General features: G+C 41.3%; 1 protein-coding gene across 4 annotated transcripts in view; it reads left to right on the forward strand.

Moving 5' to 3' along the window:
- ZMIZ1 (zinc finger MIZ-type containing 1) overlaps nucleotides 1–25996 on the forward strand; it is a 525799-nt gene that overhangs the window by 144030 nt on the left and 355773 nt on the right. For all 4 annotated transcript variants that reach the window (XM_045023882.1, XM_045023878.1, XM_045023879.1 and 1 more), the window contains exon 3: nucleotides 701–825. The gene's annotated coding sequence lies outside the window, so the exon portion shown is untranslated. The remainder of the gene's footprint in view (nucleotides 1–700; nucleotides 826–25996) is intronic.

Genomic DNA, 25996 nt, shown 5'->3' on the forward strand with positions numbered 1-25996 from the left:
ACTAACATGCACTAACTCATACACATGATTTCTAAGGATTGCTGAGTTTAAACCATTTCCTGTAAGCTTTCCGAGGGGAGAGTTAATTTAAAAGCAGCCTTTGCCACATCAGTCAGTGATTTTTTATTTTGCAAGTCTTGTGTAAAGTGGAAATACAGATGTGCATGCACACACGTGTGTGAGAGCAGACACACAGTCTCAGTAAGGAATCTACTAACTAATTCATATCTAGTAAAGAACTTAAGAGCAGGTCAAAGTGCAGTGCTGGATGCAGCTGCTGCAACCAATGCTATGTGAGATACTTCTGAAGCTGGGTTGGTGATTGGGGGAAGGGGGAAAGGGGAGGAGGGAGACCCAGACAGCAAGGGCTTTGTATATTCAGCTAAAAATACTGGCCTTTCCCTGTCATAGTGACTATCATCTTCACAGGCAAGATATTACTTTGTTTTTCTTAAACAAAATCTGGCAAGCTGGATAAATCAAAGTTTCTTTCAATTCATGCAAAAGTGCTTGCTGCACAATGAGTTGCTCAATGAAAACATAGATTATCTGCATAAGAAGATGAAGTGTAATCTTTTCCCAAACAGATCTCTCTCCTCTGAGAATACAAGTCTAGCTTTTTCTCTCACTTTTCTCAAGCAAAGACTTATTTTTTTACTTTGTGTGAAAAATCTGCTTTTCTTTTTACATTTTTTTCCAGAGAGAGTGCGAGCAATTTGCTCTACGAGATCCACTTGTCGTCAAATTACACGTCTTGCCAGCAGTGTCCAACGAATGACTTGAACCAGACATATAGTTTATTCCTAAGTGCTGAACGGTGCAAAGGTAAAACTTTCTCTTTTTGAAGAAGTTATAAAAGTGCCTGGGTTATGTTTCCACTTCCATTTTGATTCCTCATCTAAGTAGCTCACTTGCACACAGGTGAGTGTGGACGCTATGTTTTGTCTCTTGCTGCAGTAGTGCTCAGATTTAATATAAAAAGGAAAAGAAAAGCACTTGGGATTTTGAGAGTTCAGAGACGTCACACTTGATACTTGCCAATTTTCTGGAAGCAATGTTTAGGTCAAATACCTTTTGTTCTTTTGTCATTATTGACACATGGTGGGAACTCTCTACTCTGCTCTGCCACTGATCAGACCTACCTTTACGCAAAGTCTGTCGAGGACTTCGGATTTCTGCTAAATATCTATTCCTTTGGATTGCAGAGGAAACTCTATGTTCTTGCTAGCTGTGGCTGGGTGCGGGCTGGTCCTGATTTTGATATTAGTACATACACGGAGCTAGTTTCAAGTTAGTGCTTGTACAGAGCCTTGAAAATATGAAGTGCTATTTTAAGTGCCAAGCAGTAGTAATGTGATATGAGCGCCAGCAAGATAGAGAGGGAGTGGATTGGCTCAGATACTAATGAGGTGCCTGGCCCTGCAAGGTACTGAACAATGTCTGTGTGACCTGACTGCTGCTCTGGAAGTCAGTGGATGTTGAGAGCACATGGCAACTTGCAGAAGGTACTCAGCACTTGGCAGAGGTGAGCCCTAAAGGAGGGAAGCAGTGATGTTCAGCCTGAATAATAGCACAGGACAGGGAATTAGGTGACTTGAATTCTATTCCAGGCTATCCTACTAATTAACTCCACGACCTTCAGCAAGTTGTTTAACTGCTTTGTGGATCAATTTCCCTCCTAATAAAATGGAAACCATGACAGTTCTTGGGGCAGCCAGGACCGTGGGTCACCTTGTTACTCCCTTCCTCCAGCATGAGGGAGTCTTGCCTGTATCTGGCTGGATGTCAGATCCTTTCATCTGCTCACGCACTCTCCTCTGGGCTATGCCAGCCCTGCCTTCGACTTGCAGGTTAACAATAGGAGCACTACCACCCCCAAGTGCCTTTGAATCATTCCCTTGTGCTATCTAGCCCCTGTCACTGGCTACTCACAGAGATCCCAGATCCTCTGCTCCCCGAGGTGCAGCATACCCAAGTTTACTGGTTTTACCTCAGACCACTGCTCCTGTGAACCATACAGTGCCTGTGAGCACTTATTTATAAAACAAAAGTCAGTTTATTTAAGAAACAATAAAGATTTAAATAGAAACAAGAGAGAGTGATGGAAACAAATGGTTACAATACAAAACAAAATAATAAAAGGTGAACCTGCATCTATACTTTATTAATAGTTACCTTTCCTCTCTAATAAAGTAGGTTTTCCCCATCAAGTTCAGTCTGTTACAGAGCTGGTTGGTTTCTCAAGAACTAGGATCCAATTTTTCATGAGAACACCTTGCTCCTCAAGATGTCTCCTCAATGGAAGGATTCAGCGGACTGCTTCTTCCTCTGTGTTATACTGAAAACAGCCTTATGTTTCCATTCACAGAGGGTGAATCCCTGTCTTGCAAAGTTCCTTTTTACCTTCAGTTGCTTCAAAGTCCATAAAGCATACTTTATATTACTTAAATATTATTTGTATAGACATCTCACCATGATTATGAATCTTGACAAGTTACGAGCTTTCTGTAGATACCTTACATGTTACCCTTTATGGATAAATATCCTGAAAGACGTGTGTCTGCTGTCGTGAGTTTGTCAGGTCTGGGATGAAGAACAGGGGATCCTTTTCCAAGGGGTTTTAGTGTCACAGGAGTCTGGTGCTTCACCACATTGGCTGATCCAGGTACCACGTTTACCTTCCACCCCCCTCCACCCCCTATGGTAGACCTGCCATTAGTTAAAAGCTGGGCAATGATTGAGCAGGTTAAAGATATCAAGCAATGTGTTAATAATGATGCCCTTGGCTCCCTAATGAAGAGCCAAGGGCATCTGCCAATAGCCATCAGAAACGTCATCCTCTGAGAGTTAGAGATTGCCCGGTGTGGCATCACTTGCATGCTTTCATGTCTGTTTTTTCCCTCTCTGTGCATAGGTCACATCAGCTGTAATGTGAATTGCGTGATCACATCGCACTGGTAAATTACGATAATAGGTGCTAATGAAAGAGCAGGATTTCTTACAAAGCTCTCTCCAGTCTGCCCCCTGCCTCCCCAACCACATACCTTACATAGAAAATGAATGGGGCAGGAAGTGTGATATTCTGTTGTGTTCATATCAGAACTCAGGAGTAAGTTTGGGGCTCACAGTATGTCCACGCTGCAATTAAAAACCCGAGGCTGGGCCGTGCCAGCTGAATTGGGTTTTCGGGGCTTGGGCTAAGAGGATGTTTAATTGCATTGTAGAGATGGGGGCTGGAGCTCAGGCTGTAGGACAGGGGTTCTCAAACTGGGGGTCGGGACCCCTCAGGGGGTCGTGAGGTTATTATATGTGGGTCGCGAGCTGTCAGCCTCCACCCCAAACCCCACTTTTCATCCAGCATTTATAATGGTGTTAAATATATAAACAAGTGTTTTTAATTTATAAGGGGGGTGGGAGGGTCGCACTCAGAGGCTCGCTGTGTGAAAGGGGGCACCAGTACAAAAGTGTGAGAACCCACTGCACTAGGACCCTGCGAGGTGGGAGGGTCCCAGAGCTCGGCCCCAGCCCAAAGGGCTACATCGCAATTAAAGAGCCCTCGAGCCTGAGTCCCACAGGCCCGAGTCAGCTGGCACAACCCAGTCACCTGTGTCTAATTGCCATGTAGACCTGCCCTTTAGTTCAGATCCAAAATGCACCTCTAGCAAACCTTATTTATCAGAGTGGTCTCATTAACACATGGGATTATTATTCGGGGGAGGGTGTCAGGATCTTGCCATTCATGCTCTTTCTTTCATTTTCTTGAGGAACTAGTATTTTTCTCAGTGCTCCAACTTCTCTTAATCGTTTTCATGTAGGAGGGAATTTAGGTACAATCAATACTTTTAAATGTTATGGTTGAATGTAATTCAAAGGTAGGAATTTCATAGCTGGAGGTATATTGGTTTGTCTAGCTTGCAGTTTTTTAAACTTAATTTTCCCTGACAATTTGCCTAACTCTCTCCAAAAGAGGAAAAATCCCCAAAGCCTACACCAGATTGTCTACTTATTAATATGTTGATATTGTAGTAAAGCAAATATTTCATGCTCTTTGTTTAGGTTGGCTAGATTTTAGCTAGTGATTTGTATTGATTAATTACAGTCAGGATTTTAGAAGCATGTTGTCTTGAGTTAGGAATCTATGGAAAAAATCACAAGCATTCTGAAATGGGGAACAAATGTGCAGTAGTAATAAGGAGAAAAAATGAGGGCAATTAGTGTAAGCCATTGGAAGAGTTACGCTAGTACTAAGATGTATTTTCAATATTTAGAATTGTAAATTTTAATTTTTTTTAAAGAAACACTTTCTACTAGTCAGAGCAGGAGGCTTGGGGTCAGGATGGCAGGGTTCTGTTGGGAGCCCCCCACTGTGTGTACTAGGCACTGTACAGACATAGTAAGAGACAGTCCCCGTTCCAAATGACTCACAGTCCAAATAGACAAGTCACACAAAAGCTGGGAGAAAAACAGGAGCAGAGAGATGCACTGATTTGACCAAGGTCACACAGCTGGTCAGTGACAGACCCAAGAATGCACCATTGATCACCTTTTCCTCAATCCAATGTTTAACCACTAGACCAGTGTTCCAGCATTTCTTATTGGAGCATTCCTTTTCCAGGCCCTGAGGAGCTGGACTGCATCCAGCATGAGGGCAGCACTCCTTTCTGATCTTGTTTTCATTGTCATGTATTTAATTAAACCTTTATATTTGCCATAAATGTACGCAACACTTTATAGAACATAGGAAAGACACATGGGCCGCACTTTAAGGAGATTAGAGTCTAAAACATGGAATGAGGGGGCAGAGGCTGGAAAAGCGATGAGCTAAAATAAAGCACCATTGTACATAAAATCCTGGAAGCCTACTCTACAGTTGCCTTGTAAAATTATAATGAACGCCCAGGGACAAAATCTGCTTGCCCACCCAAGGTGGAGGAACATGATGATTATGTAAATGACTAATTATGTATTACTAAACAAATAGAATTTTTGCAAGGCTCCTCTATGGACAGAACACCATATAAATGTAAATTGGTAAGAGAGGCAGTGTCTTCTAATGGATAGAGTTCTGGCCATCGGCTTTGCGTTCTGGTGCCAGCTCCTGCCACTGGGTTGCAGGGTAAACTTGGGCAAGAGACTTTTTTGTCTGTGGCACGGTTGCCCTAGCCATAAGATGGAAATAATGATACAGATCTCCTTGGTAAACCACTGAGATATCTAGGGATGAAAAGCATTTATTATTATTTATGTATGTATGGTGTAAAGGGTTCTTTACAGGACTCGAGGAATATTTTTGAAAACAATCAGCCTTCTTCTTGCTACCAACCCTCCTTGGCTCATGTGTGGTGTTGTGGTTATAGACTATGTGGGAGGATTTTAGCCAGCATAAGACTTCCCTGTGCCTCAGTTGTAAAATTGGGTAACAGCAGGGGCCTCCCTGACCAGAGCAGATGCTGCATGTGAACAGCGTTCTCCTGGGTATAAATATATCACAGTATAAAAGGAAAAGCACCGAGAGCAGCTTGCTTTCTGGAGTGTTGATCCTCTTCTTGGAACTGATGGTGATGATTCCTTTCTCCTGAGATCATCATTCCAGAGTGAGTCTAGGGACAATACCTACCCCCAGCCAATTGGAGAAATCAGCTCTTGGAGTAACAAGCAGACGTTCCAGGATTATCTGCTTACCAAGACATAGATTCTTGTTAGGTTTATTGCACCATTTGTTTTACTTCTCACCTGAACTTTATTATAGCTTGTTTGTTTTATTTTCTCCTCCAAAAGGAGCTCATTTTATGACTGTGAAATGGAGAAATAACAGAGAAGTTAATTTGAGTAAATCTCAGCGGGAAAAATCCTTAATTTATTCCATCCCACATAAAAACCCGTGTTTGTAATAAACAGGTTATTGTGTGCCAAGATTTTCAAGAAACATTACCCAGGGCAAAGCAGCAACATATAACCTGGCCACTTGAGTCACTAATGCTTGTATAATTTTTCAAATAGTTCCATGCACGCTCCTTCCCTGTGTCAGGGAGACGAAACCTAGGTGGATTTTCCTATCTAATCTATCTTTTTCTAAGATTGCCCATCACCATGGTATGAAAGTAAGCTTTCTGCTCCAGAAAACATCTTTGGATGTGACATTAGTCAGTCCAAAACATGTGTTACTTACATATTTTGTGGAGTTTTTAATGAACATGTACCTAGTGTGTTGTATCTTTCAGAAATCCAAATAAAAGATGGAAATTCTAGGGTAACAGCCACCACATGGTTGGTTGGTTGGTTTTTCTGAAATGTTGCTCCTCTTCCTAATATATCCTATAGAATTCTCCTTGATGAGAGAAAGGCACTTTAATTGCTACTGAAAAACTGTTGCAATTCTCTGGAGAGTGTAGGTCACTAAGGGGGAGATTTTCAAAGGCACAGGTCGGCTTTAGGCCCCTGGCTGCCAGATTTTCAGTGGGAATTTGGTGCCTTTGTGCCATTTGAAAATACTCCCCTATATATCTTTTGTCCAGTGGCAAAATCAGTAGCAGTACACGTACTTCATGACATACTATGCTGAGCATTGGTTCATAGCTTTTCTGCTCAACTTTCTCAGTCAGTGCCCACCAATTTCCATTCAGTTACCACCCACAAATGAGCTTGGACTAGTCCATACCTCGCTTGTGAGCATCCCGTGTGCCATTGTGGGGAAGAGTATAAACAGCTGAACTGGGAGATGGCGCTGGGGTGGCCTAGCACAGAAGCAGATCATTAAGGTGGAGATGGGGGAAGCACAGAGCACTAATCAGAAGAAGCTGACGTATCTGTGTAATAGTGATTGGAAACCACTTGTCTAGAGCTTTTCTTTTCAGTGCCGTCAGTTTTATGATTTAAGCACTCTCAGTAGTTACTAGGCCTTTCCCCAAACATCCCCTTCTCTAGAAAATATTTTTTATTTCGCCATAGCCCTTTTAGAATAAAACATAACGTTGTGCTGCTTTAAGCTAGTAATTTTTCAGTGGGCAAGAGCAGGAAAGGCTGAGAGGACTTTTCTGTACGGAGTACACACGGATGGCAAGAACACAAGTTAGTTTAGGCTCCACATCATATTGAACAGAATGTGATTTGCTTTTTGAGTTGGTGGGGAGGTTGGGGAGTAGTTGTCGGAGTGGTCTTCTGAAGTGTCACCCCCTAGAACAGAGGTCCCCAAAGTGTGGGGTGTGCCCCCTTGCTTCCACATCTGGCCCTATCCCCAGCCTTGGCATGATCCACTGATGGCCCTGCACCAGCCCCTAGCCTTGCCTCTGGCCCTGGGGGGACGCAGCCCTGCTGGCTCTGGGGGGACGCAGATACGGGTAAGGGGGGTGTGATCCTCTAAGGTTTGGGGACCGCTGTCCTAGAGGAACAAGAATCAGTCTGTAGTTATTGGTTTATTACCACTTCCTAAAATGCACATGTTCTATTAATGAATGTGTCATGTGTTTTCGTGTAGGACAGGATATAACTGTAATAACCAGTGGGTCTAGAGTGCATTAGGGCCTGGGAAAAGGAGGAGATTTGAGAGGTGGGCAATATTATTAAACAAACGGTGTTGGAAAGTTTGTATATTTCTTCATTTAAATAATTTTAAATGGGCTCATAACCCTGTCAAGCATTGTGTCCGATATTGTAAAAACTAATTGGGCAAAAACATTTACGTATTGACTCAAAGCCAACAGTCAACTCTCCCAACAATCAACTCTCTCTAACATCACATCTCCCAAGAAAAACCAGAAGGACAAGTGGGCCCTAAAAGGTATCAAAAAAAGGGCTCTGATGGATCAGGAAGGGAACTAATTTCCAGAGAGCCCTGTCCTCATCTGCCTCTCTTTTACACAAAGGGAATAAGAGCTTGATTACCTTAGCATTGATCACAGCTGCCATGGAATCTCTCATGAAGAGAGGAGGCCTTTACAATAGGCAGGGCCCAAACTGTTTAAGGTTTTTTTTGGATAAAACCAACACCTTAATCATGATATGGAAATCAGCAGGGAACGGTGACTAACACCACGGCAAAATCTCTTGGTGTTTTTGGGTTTTCCCCTTGTGTTCTCCTGTTGCAGACTGATGGCAAAACAAATCGCTGGGAGAGGACACGTTTGTCTGTATGCCTTGATTGAGACTGAGGGGGTGTGTTATAGGTAGACTTGGCAGAATTCAATTTTTATTTTTTATAATTTTGATAGCTATCAATTTTTATTTTTAGCATTTTTCAGTATTTTTTCAAGTTTAAATTTGCAGAGTTTCTGGAAATTATGGGGGAGTAAGACAATAATTATTTAATAACAGATGTTGAGATTCAAGAAGTTAAAGGTTTATAAACGTTAAAACACAAATTGTCAAAACATACAAAGTAAATATCCTTAAACTCTAATATAATCTCAAGGAGCATTTGTCTTTGTGCAAATTTCTATTATCGATCAAAATATTTTTCGTTGGTTTGTATATGCATGGTGAAATCGACATTTACCAATATTTACTGATAAAAATTTAATCTTTTCAAGCTTGATTATAGGTTCAGGTGACTCCCTTCTCCTGGCATCTCTTTAGAAGAGATGGATTACTCTCTTTTCTCGTTGGGGCATTTACATGAAATCACCTATTCAACGGTAATCTTAGCAAAACCAAGATTTATTTGAGAGGAGGTGGAATTAAAACAAAATAAATAGTTTGCTTAACATCTCTAGATTTACACTTCTTGTAAGCAGGATGAGGTCTTCTTATCTTAGAGTGGAGAAAAAAGTGAATTGCTTACATCTCTTGAAAGCAATCCCCTTTCTCACCAGTCTGGCCTGACTGTCAGCATCAATTACTGTCCAGATACCAACAAAACCTCAATTTTCCCCCTGGACATCCTTATTAAATTTTTTTAATGGAACAAGTTTTTCCAAGCTCTTTTCTGGAGACAGAGAAGCACAATAGACATTAGTAAAACAGTTTCATTCTCTACCTTCTAGGAGATTGTCCATTGTGAAGAGAAAATCCTTGACATTGATGAGTAGCTGTCTTTCAAAGACTTGAAAAGATATCTCAGATACAACCGTTCACAGACCACTTTGGTTGGCAGTGCCACTTTTGGTTAGACCTCTTGGTAACACCCCCCCAACCCCAGTATTTTGGTTCTTAATATTGACATGTGCTATGAATTACATCAATTTGTAAGAGTAGCCGTTCACAGAGCACTGATGTAATGTGTTCCGTGAGGAGTATCACGTAATGCACGATCAGCCCTCTTCTGCACTCGCTGAAGCTTCTGAATAGTCCAAACATATAATCCCATGTGGCGCACATTGCAATAATCCAGCCTTGAGTCACAAAGGCGTGGTCTTCATTCAAAGGAAAATGTTTCAGCCTCCTTGGCAACTGCAGGTGATGAAAAGACACTCCTGACAAGTGGTCTTATATGGTCATTCAACAGCATATGGAAATCCAACAAGACCCATAAACTGAGAGTTACTGTAACAAATGGACACGCTCTTGATATCAGGAACGAGACTATAATCTACAGCACTCCTTCCAGTTGCTATCTCACCATTTTTAAGAACTACTTAGGTGTTATCTGGGTGGAACACCAACCTGCTAGTCCATATCTGCATCCCAATCTGTTAAACTGAACAAGTCTCCCAGCTGTGCCAACTATGAGTACACTTTTTGCCACAGCACTTTCTAATGAGATTTCATTTTTTTATTCTCTAGCTCTATCCAGACCATCTTTCATCCATGCATTGATCATCTTACATCTTGATTACTGCAATCTCCTAATCTTTGGTGTTCCGGACATCCACACCATCCCCTCTCAGCAATGCAAAATGTAGCTTGTAAAATTGCCTACTGATATTCCACATTATCATCGTCTTTGAATAACTCCACTGACTCTGCTTTCTACATCACCTCTGATTTGAAGGGTTTGCCCTTGCTTTAAAGGTCTTATGCCACTCTGACTCTTTTCCTATTTCCCACCTAGTCTGACTGTTGTCTTCACTCCCTCTGCTCTGCCAACATGAGCCTTGATACCTTAATCTGTTTCTACTACAAGTAGCTCCATACCATTGTTCATGGTACTCTATATGAATCATAGGGTAAGAAAGGACTGCAAGGGTCATCTAGTCTAACCCCCTGCCAAAATGCAGGGTTTGTTATGTCCAGGGCTGCCCGGGGGGGGGCAAGTGGGGCAATTTGCCCCGGGCCCAGCAGGGGCCCCCACGAGAGTTTTTCGGGGCCCCTGGAGCGGGGTCCTTCACTCGCTCCGGGGGCCCCGGAAAACTCTCGCGGTGCCCGGCCTGGGCCCCCGGAGCTTCTTCGCTCCCGGTCTTCGCTGGCGGGGGGTCCTTCCTCTCTGGAACAGAAGGACCCCCCGCCGCCGAATTACCGCCGAAGCGGGACCCGCCGCCAGAGTGCAGCCGGGTCTTTGGCGGTAATTGGACGGTGGGGGCTGCCCAATCGCTGCTAAAATCTCATTAGAAAGTGCTGTGGCAAAAAGTGTACTCATAGTTGGCACAGCTGGGAGACTTGCTTCCGTTCCGGGACCCGCCGCCGAAGTGCCCCGAAGACCCGCGGTGGGGGCTGCGCTTCGGCGGTAATTCGGTGGTGAGGGGTCCCCGATGTGGGTCTTTGGGGCACTTTGGTGGCGGGTCCCAGAATGGAAGGACCCCCCCCGCCGACTTACCGCCGAAGCGGGGCCCCCCGCCGCCCAAGACCCCGGGCCCCCGGAATCCTCTGGGTGGCCCTGGCTGTGTCTAAACCATCCAAGACAGATGGCTATCCAGCCTCCAATAAATGAAATGCCCTTCCAAGCCTTATCTGCTAACCACCGCACTCTCATCATTTAAGTCTGTTATGAAAGCACTTCCTCTGGGGTGACCACAATAAGTGAGTCACTTATGTCCACTAATGTCAGTGAACGGGGAGGAGCACATCCGTGGATGTTATGTGACTATATTTTGAGCAGTGACATGAACCTTTTTACGTAACTTCTTATTCTTCTTAACTTGATTCCATCTCCGCTGTTTGTCATCCTCTCCTGTTTTAGCCTGTCAGGAATATAGAATGTGGAAGCTTTTCGAGGCAGGGACTGTGTCATTCCATATTTGCCGTTATATACTAAGTATTCTTGTGTGTACCATAAATTCCCCAGCAACAACCTATTTCATTGTTGTGTATTTTGTCATACAGTAGTGCCCAGAGGCCCCAGTCCAGGATCCCAGGCCCCATTATACTAGATGCTTATAAAATTAGACCATCCCAGCCTCACACATCTCACCATCCAGAATTATGGCAAAGTACAGCAGGTGGAAGACACAGACAAAATAGAAACTGGAACCAGTTAACAGGAACATGTTATGCACAGTAGCTACAGCAATCCCAGTTTACCAGCAGCTTAGCTCACTGCTGTCAGATGGCAATAGGCCTAAGAACCAAGAAGACCCTGAAAATGAAAAATAATGAGGGCTAATGTTTTGGATGAATATTTAAGCAGGTTGGGGAGAAGATAGACAGTCATTCTCATGATTATTGAACCTCTCCAATTGTAGGGTGTTTTTTTCCCTTGTGAAGGTGATAATTCATCATGGCTGTCAATGCGAAGGTGAAGTTGCCTGGATGACTAAAACAAAATTTCCTTTCCCTCTTAGGTTGCTCTACTAAAGGAACTAATTGCAAGACTATAAGATTAATTGGCACTTAACCCTGTGGCTATGCTGGGTTTTAGCTTACATTTGTTGTTTAAAAAAGTAAATTGGGAGAATTAGTAGTTTTCTGATGTTAGTTGCTAATTTTTTAGAGAAGGGTAGAAGCTGGCATGACCATGAAGTGAAATGCCAATGAGGACAGAAAGGAATGGGTACAAAAGTGAAAGTTCCGTTTTTTAAAATAATTTGCATGCTTTATCTGGAGTAAGGATATTTCAATAACACGTAAAAACAAGTGGAACAAAAAGGTGAGTTCCCTTTTTTCTTCTCACTCTAGGCCTCCATTTTAACCTCAATGTCTGTTACAGCTATGATGATAAAGTGGTTATCTATTTCCTCATGCCCCTGCTGGGCAGCTGAATTCTGCCTATGGCTGGATCATTGTTATATAATGTCATGGAGCCCATTGTTATTATTTCTTTGTTTTAGTGTGTGTGTGTGTATATATATATATATAGATAGATAACAACTGAAGGGCAGCATGCCACACATCTTACAGAAGGAATAAAAATGCCTGGTCTGGACCCAGAACCCTTGAAATCTATACAAGACATTTTTTATTGTCTTTGCTTTTTGATGTATTGATTAGGATTCTTCATTTTTATAGTCTCTGTTGCCTGGTAGCTCAGGGACAATTTTTTTTTAGTTTTTAGATGTCTAAAGATAAAGAGCCCAAAATGGAAATTAAACACTTGGATCGTTTTGTAAATCTCACAAGGTGCCTATCTCCATCTTTAGACACTTAAAACATTGAAAATCAGTACTTATTCAGAAAAAAATAAGATAAAACTACTGTTGTAAACTGCCAAAATGTACAGCATTAAAGAATTGTTGGAGTTGCCTAAATAAAAGTTAAAATGAACTAAACCCACAAAATCAAACAAAATATAAGATGTATTAATGTCCTGTTTTTCAGGTTGGTTTTCATTGGGTAGTTGTAATACATTTCTTTTCTTACTCATCCTGTTGGCATTTTAGTTATTTCATTTGGTGATGAGTCCTGTTAATCTGAGAAAAATTCACATTAGCTAAACATTGTGCAGGGATTAGATGCACTTTATAAAAATGGTATTATTTCCATTTAATATTTGTTTTCTGGCCTCATTGTGGAATGTACTTGTTTATGCATATAACAAAAAGACAGTCACTGCCCAAAGAACTTACAGTAAAATGTAATGTTTAGCCAACAGAAATGTGGTTTCCTGAAGGCTTATTTTTAAGAAAAATTGGTAGAATCTTGTCTGCATTGAAGTCTCAGTTACCATTGACTAAGATGGAACCAGGATTTCACACAGTGCATTATTAAATTTAGGGCTTTGTACTTGTGATTTCAACTCAGTCCATTTATAATAGCTATACAGAGAGAACCTGCATTTATCTGTCCATTGGTTTCTTGTGGCTACAGTCCACAAATGATATCCCCAAAGCTTGTTTGCTAATACACAGCAGTCTTAGTGATAGCAGTGTCTCTTGGCAGCCATTGGAAACGGCTGTTATTAAAAACCCTATGTTTCTCATTAGAACAACTCTATTGTGCATATTGTTTAAATATAGATTACTAATGAAATGCCTTTTTATTGCTTTCTCAGTGAAGACTTTCAGTGTAAAGTTAATTTGCAGTGTTATGTAAATTCTGTTTAACTTCAATCAAATTTTTAATTATGTTTTTACTATAGTAATTCCCATTTGATTTGTCATTTCCTGTTAGGTATTTAACATTGTGCAGGATGTGGGTTGTTTCTTTCTTTCCCTCCCTTTTTACTTTTTGACCTGACATAGAATGTACTCTTCACTTTTAGATTGGATGAGTATGATTTTCTTCCATGCATGCATGATGGAATGAGGAAAAGTTACACAAAACCAATATTGTAGTTAATCTATTGATTAGCAAAGAAATAAAATTGATTGAACAGGCATAACTGTGCTATTCCAAAGACATCTTTTGTGCTCTTTTCATATGGCCTTCTTTTGTCTGATTGCTCTTGTTCAGTGAGCCTTTTATGGCAACAGCGCTTGGATTTCATTTGAAATATCAGATGCGTTTTAGCACTTAATGCATTTAATGATTAGGGTTGAGGCTTTCTGACACGGATAACAATTGTCCCAGCAAACACTTGCCCAACACAAGGCTCTGATGGATACATGGATCTTTCTTTGGCAACCAGTCAAATTACAAATCACTTTGGTGAAGATAGAACTTGTCAAGTTGCATTTTTTAAACATCCGTATTGGGTAAAATGAACCTGAAATGTTCAGAGTTGAGTTAACTGTTTTTTGTTTGCACTCGTGATAGGGAGGAAGTTTCTTCCAGGAAACAAAAATATAACTTGTGTAGTTTCTTCAAGGACCTTTTAATAAATATATTCAGCAAAAATGTGCAGCGGAGGGTATGTTTTAGCATTCTTCTTCCATCTAGCCCAAGATTTTAAAAAGTGACTGGTGATATTGTGTGCCTCTGTATTTGGGTCCCCAACTGAAGGTGATTTAAAGGGCTCTGATTTTCAGAAGCTGAGTTGTAGGCACTTTATGAAAATCAGGCCCATTTAGGGTGTCTCAAATTGGACACCCAAAATCACGAGTGACATTTGAAAATCTTTGCTCTAACAACATAGTGTGAAACACAAATTTCTATTTAATGTTGTAGTCTGCTTTTATTCATTCTATTTCTGAGGCAAATTTATGAAATTTAACTCCCAGGTTACATGGCACCATTTAGGGTTTGGCCCTCTTTTTGCTTTCTTGAAAATCCTGATATCACCTTCCCCTTTTTACTTCATCAGACTGTGCATAAATTCTAACATTTAAAAATAGCTTAAGTATTAAAAGATGATGATGGATTGGTGGAATGGAACTTACACTCTTGTGTCTGCCTTCCGGTTCAGTCTCCTGCAACAGTACATGAGTATGGAAGGGGAGGGAAGAGACCAAAGATTATCTACCCAGAATGTAAGCTCAACTATCTTACACCAAAGTCCCTATGTTTACTTGGCATGTTTTTTAATCCAGAGTGGTACTGGACAGACTTTACGTGTGCTTAATGTGGATCGCTGTCTGAGTATCAGAGAGAGGTTACCATGAGTTAACCATTCTGTGGAGGTTACTTGTATACTCACAAATTTGCTCTTAGATATGGGGTAGTCTTTCATGCTCTTAGATATGGGGTGGCCTAACTCGTCTACCATTGAAGTTAATGGGAGCTATACCAGTGTGATGAGTTCTTGTAGAATCCTACCAATAGTATGCCTGTATACCTTTCAACCTGAGTTGGAGCTACTATTCCGATGCTGCCGTATATCACTGCTAGTCCATCAGACCTCATTTACAGCGGAACTGGAGCGCTGGAGGGAGATGAGGAAACCAAAGCTCCCTACAAAACCCCCACATTTCTATACACAATATACTCAGTTTGAGATGGGAACTGTGACAATATTTCATGGGCAATTGTAGCACGGTGGCCATCCTGCTCCCGCCCTGGAGAGGGCTACAGCTGGGAAAAGAGAGGCTGATTGGGGAAGCAGCCACAGGTGAGGCCACACCCCAAACTATCACTAACTCAAACCCAACACTACACCTGCTAATTTCCTCATCAGTGGTATAAACTCTTCTTGTGGGTGGAGCCAAGCAGAAATCTTGGGCTCTGTGCTCAGATTGGCAAACGCAAGGAAGACTTTTTTTTAATTGCTAAAGCTAGATCAGCTCAACCTTTAACAGTATACTAGGTACACTAGTTAACATTTAAGCCACATGTAAGGTTTTTTAATCACCCTGTAATCTATAAATTTACCAGAGTTCTATGAACTCTAGAAGCATTTTAGCGATGTTATTCCATCACTTTATTTTGTAATAGTGATGTTCTCTGTCTCTCTTCTCAATCTCTTTTGATAACTAGGATTAATTTTCTTTGAAGGAATGGTTTCCATTTTAGTGAATTGAGTGCTGGTGAAAAGTCCCAGATTGACAGTCATGGAGACTAAAGCCTCCTTTGTATTCACAGAACACATATGGTGCAAGTTTCCCTCTCACTGAAGTTGGGCGTGTACTATTGTTAAGTGAGATGGGGGTTTATGTGATGTGAATAGTTGTTCACTAGGAATTGCGCTGAGGTCACCAAATAGGATTGGATAACTTTTGTTTGCTATCTAGGCTGGATTCCATCTGGTGATAGAGGCATAAGAACTTCATATTCTGCTAGCAATCTCTTGAAATTACATTTGATATTCTTGTCACCTCTTTGAAAGGGTTCCCTCTTATCGTATGGTAAAGAATGCTGGTGGTTTCTCATAGCTTGTTCCTGCAAAGATAACCCAGGTCTAGTGAATACTCAGCCATGACTACAACATCACAGATAAACCCTTCTTTATTTTTTCCCCAAACCCCAGATATCTGTATTGTCTGACACTCCTTTCTGTAACAGTATCTGAAATTCACATCCAACCCAAAATTCATTTTTATGATATCCCAATTTTACAAGTTTTAAATGCTTCCCAAGGCCTACATACAATTTCATGTTACCTGGATTTCACTATCATCCAGTGGGTTTTCTCTTTGGTACACCTAATCCTTTGGAGAAGAGAGAGGTTTTGGCTGATATTTTTAGCTCTCGAAGCTCACCAGTTGCACTGCTGCTGTGGAGAGGGAAGCTAAATGACAGGAATGTTGGGCCACCACATTGTGTCAGGATTTCAAGTCCACCAATGATGGAGGATATGTCTGAATATATGAGAAGAGGGAATGCTGGAACTTATTCTCTTCCCTGACACTCTAGATCTAGGTAAAGTGTCTGTACCTGACAGCTACAAAGCTACAAAGACATATCTCTGCTAGGATAGCAAATTAGCAGGAATAGTTCATGTTAATTTTTTAAAAACTGTTCCAGACTATGTAGTATTTAAGAGGGACACCTAAGAAAAGCATGCATGTACAAAAACAGAAGTCTTGTTTTTTACTATAAAAAATTGATTCTGAAAATGACAGCCAGACATCTAAGATATCTCTGCCATTATTTTCACAGCTCTGCATTTGTCATTCAAATATAGGTAATAAAATTGCTGTTTTTCTAAAGAGACCTTAAGGATGGAAATAAATTTAGCCCCCCCCCCCCCCCCCCGCCCAATCAAACAGTTACTCCATAAAGCTACAGAAGTCAGACAGTCGGGTTGCTGCCATATGACCCAAGATTTTTTGAATCTCTTCCAAAGTGAATGAAATCTTACCCAGTTGTGTGACTATTTTTCCTATTTGTTTAAGTAAGCACTTCAGTCCTGGTGGAGTTGGAAGTGGCTGACTTTTTAAGCTCCAGTGAAAAGGGGAGAGAGGAGACCAAGCAGAAGGAATGCCATTAGCACATAGTGAAGCCAAGAGTGGTGCTATTTAGACAGCTGCACGTGTCGGATCATGCACTTGGGCCTCTGTCAAACTGCTATTTCTGTCTCTTTAGCACAAATCATAGTATCTGTGTATGTGGGGTAAGAGGGAGGGTTGTCATGCTTGAGGGAGAGTACCAAAAAAGATAGGGTCTCATATATGTACATTTAAAATTAGAAGAGTAGTTATAAGCTGCCTATTTGACTGTGATCCTTAAGTTAGGAACATGGTAGAATCTGCTGTTGTAATGTCAGTAAAGCCTCAAATTAAATAGCAGGCTGACACTTTACTCCATTTAGGCATTTTAGAACAGTACCATAGTTTACCACTCTTGTACTATGTAAATGGGTTCAGCATTCTCCGGTTAATAGTATCACTATCCCAAGCATTCAAAAATCATAAGTCAGACCCATTTTAATGAAAACACGTGTTGGGGTCCTTTATATTAGCTGCCTGGTTTTTGACCCTTATTTTAAAACATTTCTTAACAACAATGAGGGCTAAAATCTTTTTTAAAACATGTGAAAGCTGCAGTTTTCAAATAATGACCCGAATGAAGATGCTGGGGCTTTAAGAAAAACACCATGATAAAATTATGAGCAGTTAACTTCACAGTGGAAAATTCAAAGAAAGCACGATTTGCCTGGAGGTGAATTAGGAAATCTCCAGCAGAGAAAACTGGTCAAGAAATATGGATTTCTTTTTAACTAACACCCCCTCACCCCCCCAAACAACAAGAGCAAAACGAAACCCCCAAAATTTGTGTAGCTGCTTAACCATAACTTTCTTCATTGTGTTTTTTATTTGGATTTTTGTATTTGCTTGAAGAATACTTGCCCAAACCAGCATGTTGAAGTAGGAAACATCTTGTTCCTTGCAGTTCTACACTGTTAGCTGACATTGATATAAAGTTTCATACCGTAGCCAATAATTAATATAGTTATTAAACTGAGGCAGATTCTACATTACATGTTGTGTAATAAAGTGGTATGAAGGTTCTAAATTTAACTCCAAAGAACACTTTTTTCTGCTGAAACATTGTTCTCCTCCCCACCCCCAGAACACTTACATAGTATATTCTGTCCAGGGCATTCAATGTGCTGTACAAACACTAAGCCTCACTACATCTCCATGAAGGCAGGTGGTATTACGGCGAGATGGCAGCTATTCAAGAATTGGTCTCTGAAGTTGGACACCAAAAATCACTAGTTACTTTGGAAAACTTAGTTAATTTTTACTAAAAAAATGCAAATTACTATTTAGCAGCAATTTACTGTACATTTACAGTTTTGTGGAATCATAAATTTATTATTTACTGTTCTTTAATACTAGTTCTGTGGTGTCAGTTTCATATTTTCCAGTGCTGCAGAGGACTTTTAAATGTAACCAAAACGAACCTGCTTTGTGTGTTTACATTTAATGATATTTCTTTTCATACTGGCTTTTGTAAAAAAAAAAAAAAAACAAAAAAAAAAAAACTTTCTATAAAAACAGGGGGAATCACAGTTCAATTACCCTCTGCCCCGACTCACCTCATTGTGCATAGGTTTTTGCAACGTATTCTCAAATGTCCTACTTGTTGCTTTCTCCAGATTCAGGCCCTTAACTTTAATACAACTTTGTGGGGTAATTATTTTCCCCAGTACTATACTATTATTAAAGCGAATAAGTAAACAAAACTCACTGGAGGTGGTGAGACCTATTATACTATTGAGTTCTGAAGGAGCTGTTAACATGAGTGCTGTTGATGCAATCATATTGATGGTTGGAACTATTACAGTTTGATGTCCAGGCTTTGGCTGGCCATAATAGTGTATGGATTTTTGACACAACAGTCAGTTTTGTGTTTGTTGTGTCACCTCCTCTTTAGACTCCTTAATTAACTAGCACCAAAGACTGCTCTGGTTTGCCATGCCAATGTACTTGATTGTTGCTTAATCTGGAAAACAAAGCATTCAAAAAGGATATCATTTAAAATGCCTCAGTGACCTGGTCAATTTATATTGGCTGCTTTGATCTAGTCCCTTGTAAACCAGTATTTAAAATTGTGATGTATTCATCTGGTGCAAATATTGAGCTAAGAGAGGGGCTGAGTGGAATGTGTGCTGGGAACTAGATTGTAGTATTTATGATCAGGGTCGGCTCTAGGTTTTTTACTGCTCCAAGCAAAAAATTTGTTGACTGCCCCCCACCCCAGCCCTGGCCTCCCCCCACACCCCTGTGCTGCCCCAGCCTCCCCCCCCCCCCCGCTTCCCCTGCCACCCCGGCTGTGAGCCCCGCCCCCCACCCACATCCCCCTGCTGCCTCAGCCCTGGGCTCTCCTCCCCTCCCCAACTGCACCCTCCTCCCGCCGCAGCCCTGGGTCACTGGTAACTCGCTCCCAGGGCAGGTCATTCAGCGGGAATTTTGGATGTGCACAAAACACAGACAGGATCGGTTCCCATATGGTTACAGAACTGCAGTAAAGTGGAATAATTTTCAGCTTGTGTGATTGAAGGATATCTGGATGTATATTATGAGACTGTCCTACATAAATGAGGAAAAGTTGAGGTGCCTTTATTATTCTTTTGTTCCACTTTTGTTTCTATGGGGAATTTGCCAATGCAGTATCACTGTCTTCCTTTTAAACAAATAAAACTTAAAAAAAAAAAAAAAGCAATGGCTGTTGAAAATAGCAATTCCAGTCCTAATAACCACTGGGAAGCATTTCTTGCTCAATTTTATCCTACTTTTTCTACAGCAAGTTACAATGGATCAGTATATTTGATTTGGGAGAAATGAAGTAACAGCTGCCCAAATTGAGCTTGAGCACTCCTGAATTTTGAGGTGTTCAAATCTGGAAGGCAGGTGCTAGATTCACTTTCTGAATATTAGATAAATCTGAGAAGGAAAAGCCAATTTCTGCTTCCATGGCTCAGAAGTGGAAATCCTCCTACGTGCCTAGTACTGTATCTAAAGCTGCCCAGGTCCAGTAGAGCCTCCCCTCCCTTAATTTTCATTTTAAATTCTAGTGGGATCCACGTACCTCCCTTGCTAGGCTTCAGATAGAGAGGTGCACTGTCCATTTAGTCCACCCAATTCCTTCTTTGTGGGCTGCAAGGTGAGGTCACACCAGTATCCCTAATCCAGTCTGGGGATGTCTTCTGAAGGGGATATCTGGGCCAAAGCCTTCTACTCCTTGGGCATACTTGTTCCCCGTTCACAGTGCCACCCCATTCTAGCAGTGAGCTCTCTATTCACAGCAAGCTGCAGCATGAGGTCTCAGCTACCTCCCTCCCTCCCACTCCCTTTCCTGTTGATCGCTGCCAAGGGAATGCTGGGAAATGTAGTTCTTTCCCTGCTCCAGGGCTGGCTCTATAGGCAGGGAGCTAACCAAGGAACTACAGCTCCCAGGGCCCCCTGTTGGTTCTCAGCTCCCATGCTGGATCCTTGCCACCCCTGCAAATGTGCCACCCCAAGCACCTGCTTGCTTTGCTGGTGCCTAGAGTCGGCCCTGTTTATGATACTGGCGAGAGTGACATTCCTAGACCCTGAAGTCACACCCTAAATGGACCCCTCTCTAGGTCTGAGAAGGCAGCTCAGTTTCTGGCCAACTGGTAGTCACAGCTGTGTTTCTTGTGCTCCTCTTTCACCACCTACTGAAGCCATTTCCATGACTGAAGACTAATCAGATTGCTCTCCTTATTCTCTGTCCCTTATTCTCCTTCCTTTACACACCTGCCTTCAGAGACCTTGCAGTGTGGCAAGTCATAACCGCAAGTAGAGGAAGGCTAAGACAGCAACCTCCAGAGCTTCTCAGCACTACTCATAGAATGGACCAGAAAAGCTTCACTTGAAAACAACTTGAAGTACACACCTCTGATGTGGAAACCGACATTATTATTTTTTATTATAGAAGTGCCTGGAAATCCCAATGGAGATCAGCCATCTATTTTTTTCTTGACACTGTACAAACACATAAGACACAGTCCCAGTCCTGATCTCTTGTGAATCATGATGCTTTTACCCCACAGACTATAATAGAAAATACATTTGAAACCATTGATATCCACTCTTTACCGGCTTGTTCCTATAGTCGTCACCCCCTTCCTCCCCCCATTAATTTCCAGAGCTTCATTTTTAATCTTTATTTATATGCTATAGATACCCAGATAGGACAAATATAATATAAACTTGAAGCTAGTTATGGTTTTACCTGGTAAGCTACAGAATTAGATTCTTCTTTAAAAGCGTGCAGTGACTTCTGTTCTCTTCGTCTCCCTTTTGGATTATGCTAGCGTTAAGATTTCATGCATACTTGATGTTTCATCTCAAATGGTCTATAATAAATTTAGTCTGAATAAGCTGCACTTTTTATATATCATAAATTTTGCCTCATAATTTCACTAATACACTTCCTGCCACCCCCCACAGCATTTCAATTATGTACTGATAAACTCTTTGACATTTAGATACTACATCAGCTGGCTTAAGGGGGAGATGTGGGTCACACAGAGCTGTCAAGAGAGCGGCTTCTCTTTTATATCCAGTTGAATAGGAAGCTCCCAGCTGCTGTGAGTTCTGTGAAGTAGAGGGCAGTAGCTCAGAGCCTAGAAGTAAAGTGTATTTCATCTTAATTAAATGTGTGCAAAGCACTTTGAACATTTTCAGAAGTAGGTGAGTTTTGTCCCAGTTTAGTAATTGGGGAAACCGAGGCAGGAAGGTATGTGACTTGTCTTTTGTGTCCTTAGACAGCTGAGTCTGAGCCAGGAGTTCCTGTGCTCAGGTTACACCATTCTCCTACACTTTGACCACAGGATAAAAAAGCTGTTTCAGTGCTTGTCTGCTAGCATCAAGGCCCAAGATTCCATAAGATACCTCCTCCCTCCCATCTGCCCCAAATGTGAGAGCTGTTGGGAAGGAGAATAGATGGGAGAATGTGTGCAGAAGTGTGCTGTGTATTGTAACACAAAAGGAAGGAATCTGTCCCCCCCCCCCCAGGGTATGATAAAAAGTGAAGACACACTGAATGCGCAAGAACTTCGAGTTGTCTGAAGAGCTCTGTTAGTTCAAAGCAGGCTGTATTATACCTCAGTTGGTTCTGGAGAGTGGGCCATAATCTCCACACCCTAACATTTCAATCTGTCCCTGGGTTGTGTATCTCCATAACCTGGGAGCCCTGCTGCAATGTCAGGTTTTGTCAGTGTGGTCTAAATCACCTCTGGGGCTGGCAACATGGGGCATTGATTCCCTTTCACCAGTAGGTAGAGCCCGCTTGGACAGTAGCTAGGAGGCTTGAGATCAATATCTAGCACACGGGATCCTTTGGATACTAGCATATAACATGGCATTTCTACAATTTATATTGTCACATTTAAATTCAGATGCCATTTATAAATAGCTAATAAAATAGTAAATAAATAGTTAATAAAAACTAAGAAATGGTTAGTAGATATTTTAATAAATGGTTAAAGTTATACAGACCAACATGTCAGTTGGTTTCTTGTAACCATGGCTTATAACTAGAGATGGTCAACATTTTTCCATCAAAACATTTTTTCAACAGAAAAGTAGGTTTTGGTTTAAACCATTTTTTTTTATTTTGGCTTCTGGCAGTTTTTGGCTCAAATGTTTGGTCCAGCTGTCAAAACCCAAAATACACTTGGCTTTCATGGTTTTATTTTTTGATGAAGAGTTAAATTTTTCCACTGAAAATTTTGACAAAAATGAAAAAAATTGTTTTCACTGAAATTTTCCATTGGTGGGGGGTAGAACCCAATTTTCCGACCAGCTTGGCTTATAACCATCAATTAAACATACTTTGTGTGTCTGTAACATACTTATTACATCTATTAACCATTTATTAATGCTTCATAACCCAGTTATAAATGGAAACTTAATATAAAGTGACCCTACCATGCTCTTGTTCAGAAAGAAGTCCTGGGCTTGATTCATAAATACAGTAACTCCCCACTTAACATCCTCTCGCTTAATGTTGTTTCGATCTTACGTCCCTGCTCAATTACAGAACATGATCCGTTTAAAGTTGTGCAGTGCTTCGCTATAACGTTTGGCTGCCTGCTTTGTCCACAGCTGGCAGTCCTCCTATACGCTTCTGCGCCCCTCTCCCCCAGCACCTCCTGCTCACCGGCAGACCCTGCGGATCAGCGCCTTCCCCTTCCCCCCCCCCCCCGTCCCCATGCCTCCTGATTGCCGCGGGCAGGAAGCAGGGGAGGGAGGGGGGAGGAGCGAGGACGCGATGTGCAGAGTAAAGGGGGAAGAGGAGGGGAAGAAGAGGCGGGTTAAGGGTGGAGGCTTGGGGAAAGGGGTGGCGCAGGCGGGCCAAGGGTTGAGCCCCTCGCCCCTGCTGCTTGCAGAGTAGGGGAAGCTGCGGCTGCGCAACATGCTTCTCCTAGCCTACAGCACCTTCAGCCTCCTTGCCTGCCTCATTGTCTCCAGAGCCAGTGGGCTGTGCCTGTGTGGGGTAAGCACCTCCCAACTACAGCACTGTACTGTATTGCAAAAAAAAATTTCACTGGAACCTAACCCCCCCTATTTACATTCATTCTTATGGGGAAATTGGATTCGCTTAACATTGTTTCACTTAAAGTCACATTTTTCAGGAACATAACTACAACGTTAAGTAAGGAGTTACTGTACTGGGTGAAATTCTATGGATTGTGTTACATAGGAGGCTGGATTAGATGGTCACAGTAGGCCTTTCTGGCCTTAAAATCTGTGCATCCATTTTTCATGTATGTTGGTATTAATTTGTTTAGATGGTCTCTAAAGCAGCTATCTAATCCATCGTATTTTGCATGAACCTGGCTTTATTTTAAAAAAAGATGTGAATAGGTCTCTTCTTTGTTAGTGAATAATGTCACTTAAAAAGGAGGTATTCTCATTAGAAGACTTAATCTTGAATGTAATGGGGGGAAAAAAGGTCATTTGGCAAGCTGTTTCATCCAGGATTTTCCTGTACTAGTTGAAACCATATGTTGTTAATAACTGTTTACATAACTCATAAAAACTCGTGGGTAAATTGTAACTCAGAAACCTAAAAGAGGGGTAAACATGAGATGAGATTGATCACAAGAACTGTGTCTAAATTCTAAAATGAACAGAAGGTTGCTGTAGCATTTCTACTTGTTCCTCTTGATTGAGAAGGAATTGGTGAATTGTGAATGCTTTCTGGAAAAGTGGTATGTGGTTTTTTATTGTTTTTTTTGGGTGAGTGGGGGGAAGTGATTGTATAAATCCCCTTCAGACTACTAACTTCTGGCTGTTAGCCAGCTAGTTTAGTGAACAGGCTGGATTGATTACCCAAAACAGTTATTTTTGCTTTAATGCTGGTTTTGGTGTGTATGGTGTCACATAATTTACCTTCATATCTTTGCTAAATTCAGTTGCATCAAGTGTATTGTATCCTGTGTTCTCTACGAAGGGAGAAGGAAAATGTATTTTTGACATATAGATAAAGTAAACTGGTTAACAATCAAAAAAGACTAGCTGGAATCCTCAAGCAAAGAGCAGGCAGAAACGTGACACTAGATTACACTATAAGAACCCCTTATCGTGTCTTTCAACAGAATGTCAAAGTTTCTTGCAAGCAACATGCAAATATCATGATTTCCCTGTAGGCTAGGTGGCATTGTCAGTGTTATGCATGAGTAAGCTGAGAGACATAGGTGCTGATGACCCACTTACTCAGCAAGCCAGTGGCAGTGCTGGGACAAGAACATCGAAATCCTGAACCTCAATCCTAGCTCTAGCCACCACTTTTCCCCAGAGGACTGGTGGTTAATAGGAAACACTTCAATTTTTGGAGCAAAACTCTCTTTCCCTCCTCTTCCTTTCAAATCATTTAAACATTTGGTGGAAAACCTTTGTTGATGATGATGATAAAGGAAATGCCACTGGGCTGAAAGTAAACATGGTGAAGCGTATGTCTACACTGCAAGTGAAGGTGTGATTGCAGCTCGGGTAGGTATACCCATGCTAGCTTTAATCTAGCAAGTACAGGCAGTGAAGATGTAGCAGTATGGGCTAGTAACCAGAGAATATACTCAGGACCCCCTGGTGGGTTTATATTCTGGTATCTAACCCATGCTGCTATGTCTTCATTGCTACTGTTACCGATGGTAGCTAGATTAAAGCTAGCACTGCTATACTTACATGCATTAGGGTTGCACCTTCACTTGCAGTGTAGATGTACCCTAAGACTTGCCTTAGTGAAAGCAGGGGATAGCCATTATACTGGAATTTCTTTATGTAAATCCATCTAGAACTTCAAGCTGTGATTCAAAACTGCTTTGCAGATGTTGTCTGTTGATCATAAAAAACAGTGCAATAAAACTATATCAGTGTAAGGTTTTACAATAAATAACCAACCCCCAGTTGGTAAATAAAGCTGGACTGGTGTGTTGCCAACACTAGTGATTTTATCATGAGTCTTGTGATGCTTTGTTTTACTTAAAGCCCCAGTTCCTGGAGTCATGTGACTATAAGAGACTATCAGCTGTCATTTAAAGAAACCTGAAGTTTCTAACCAGTCTGGTTGCAGAGAAAAGATTGAAAATATGACCCCAATACATCCTAAAGGCTCAAAAACTAAGGCAAATAAAAACAAGCCCAGATGTATTATTTTGTAACAATATAAATTTGGGATGAGGCTTGATTCATTATTCATGAACATTTGAGGTTGCCAGTACTGAAATAGCTAGCTTTTTTTTTTTAAATCCATGAAATAGAAAAATTATAAACTTGTTTTTTTCAAATTACAGTCTGCTTACATGCTGACTGTTCAGGTTTGAAAAGGACACATTATTGATAATAAAAATCACTTGTCCAACACTTTAAACTTGGAGCACTTCACAGGCACACAGTAAGACACACACCATGGTGAAAAGAACTTACAGTTCAAGGGCACAATCCTGGGCTACCAT

Source organism: Mauremys mutica, chromosome 7 (assembly GCF_020497125.1).
Source record: "Mauremys mutica isolate MM-2020 ecotype Southern chromosome 7, ASM2049712v1, whole genome shotgun sequence".
NCBI classification, from domain to species: domain Eukaryota; kingdom Metazoa; phylum Chordata; order Testudines; family Geoemydidae; genus Mauremys; species Mauremys mutica.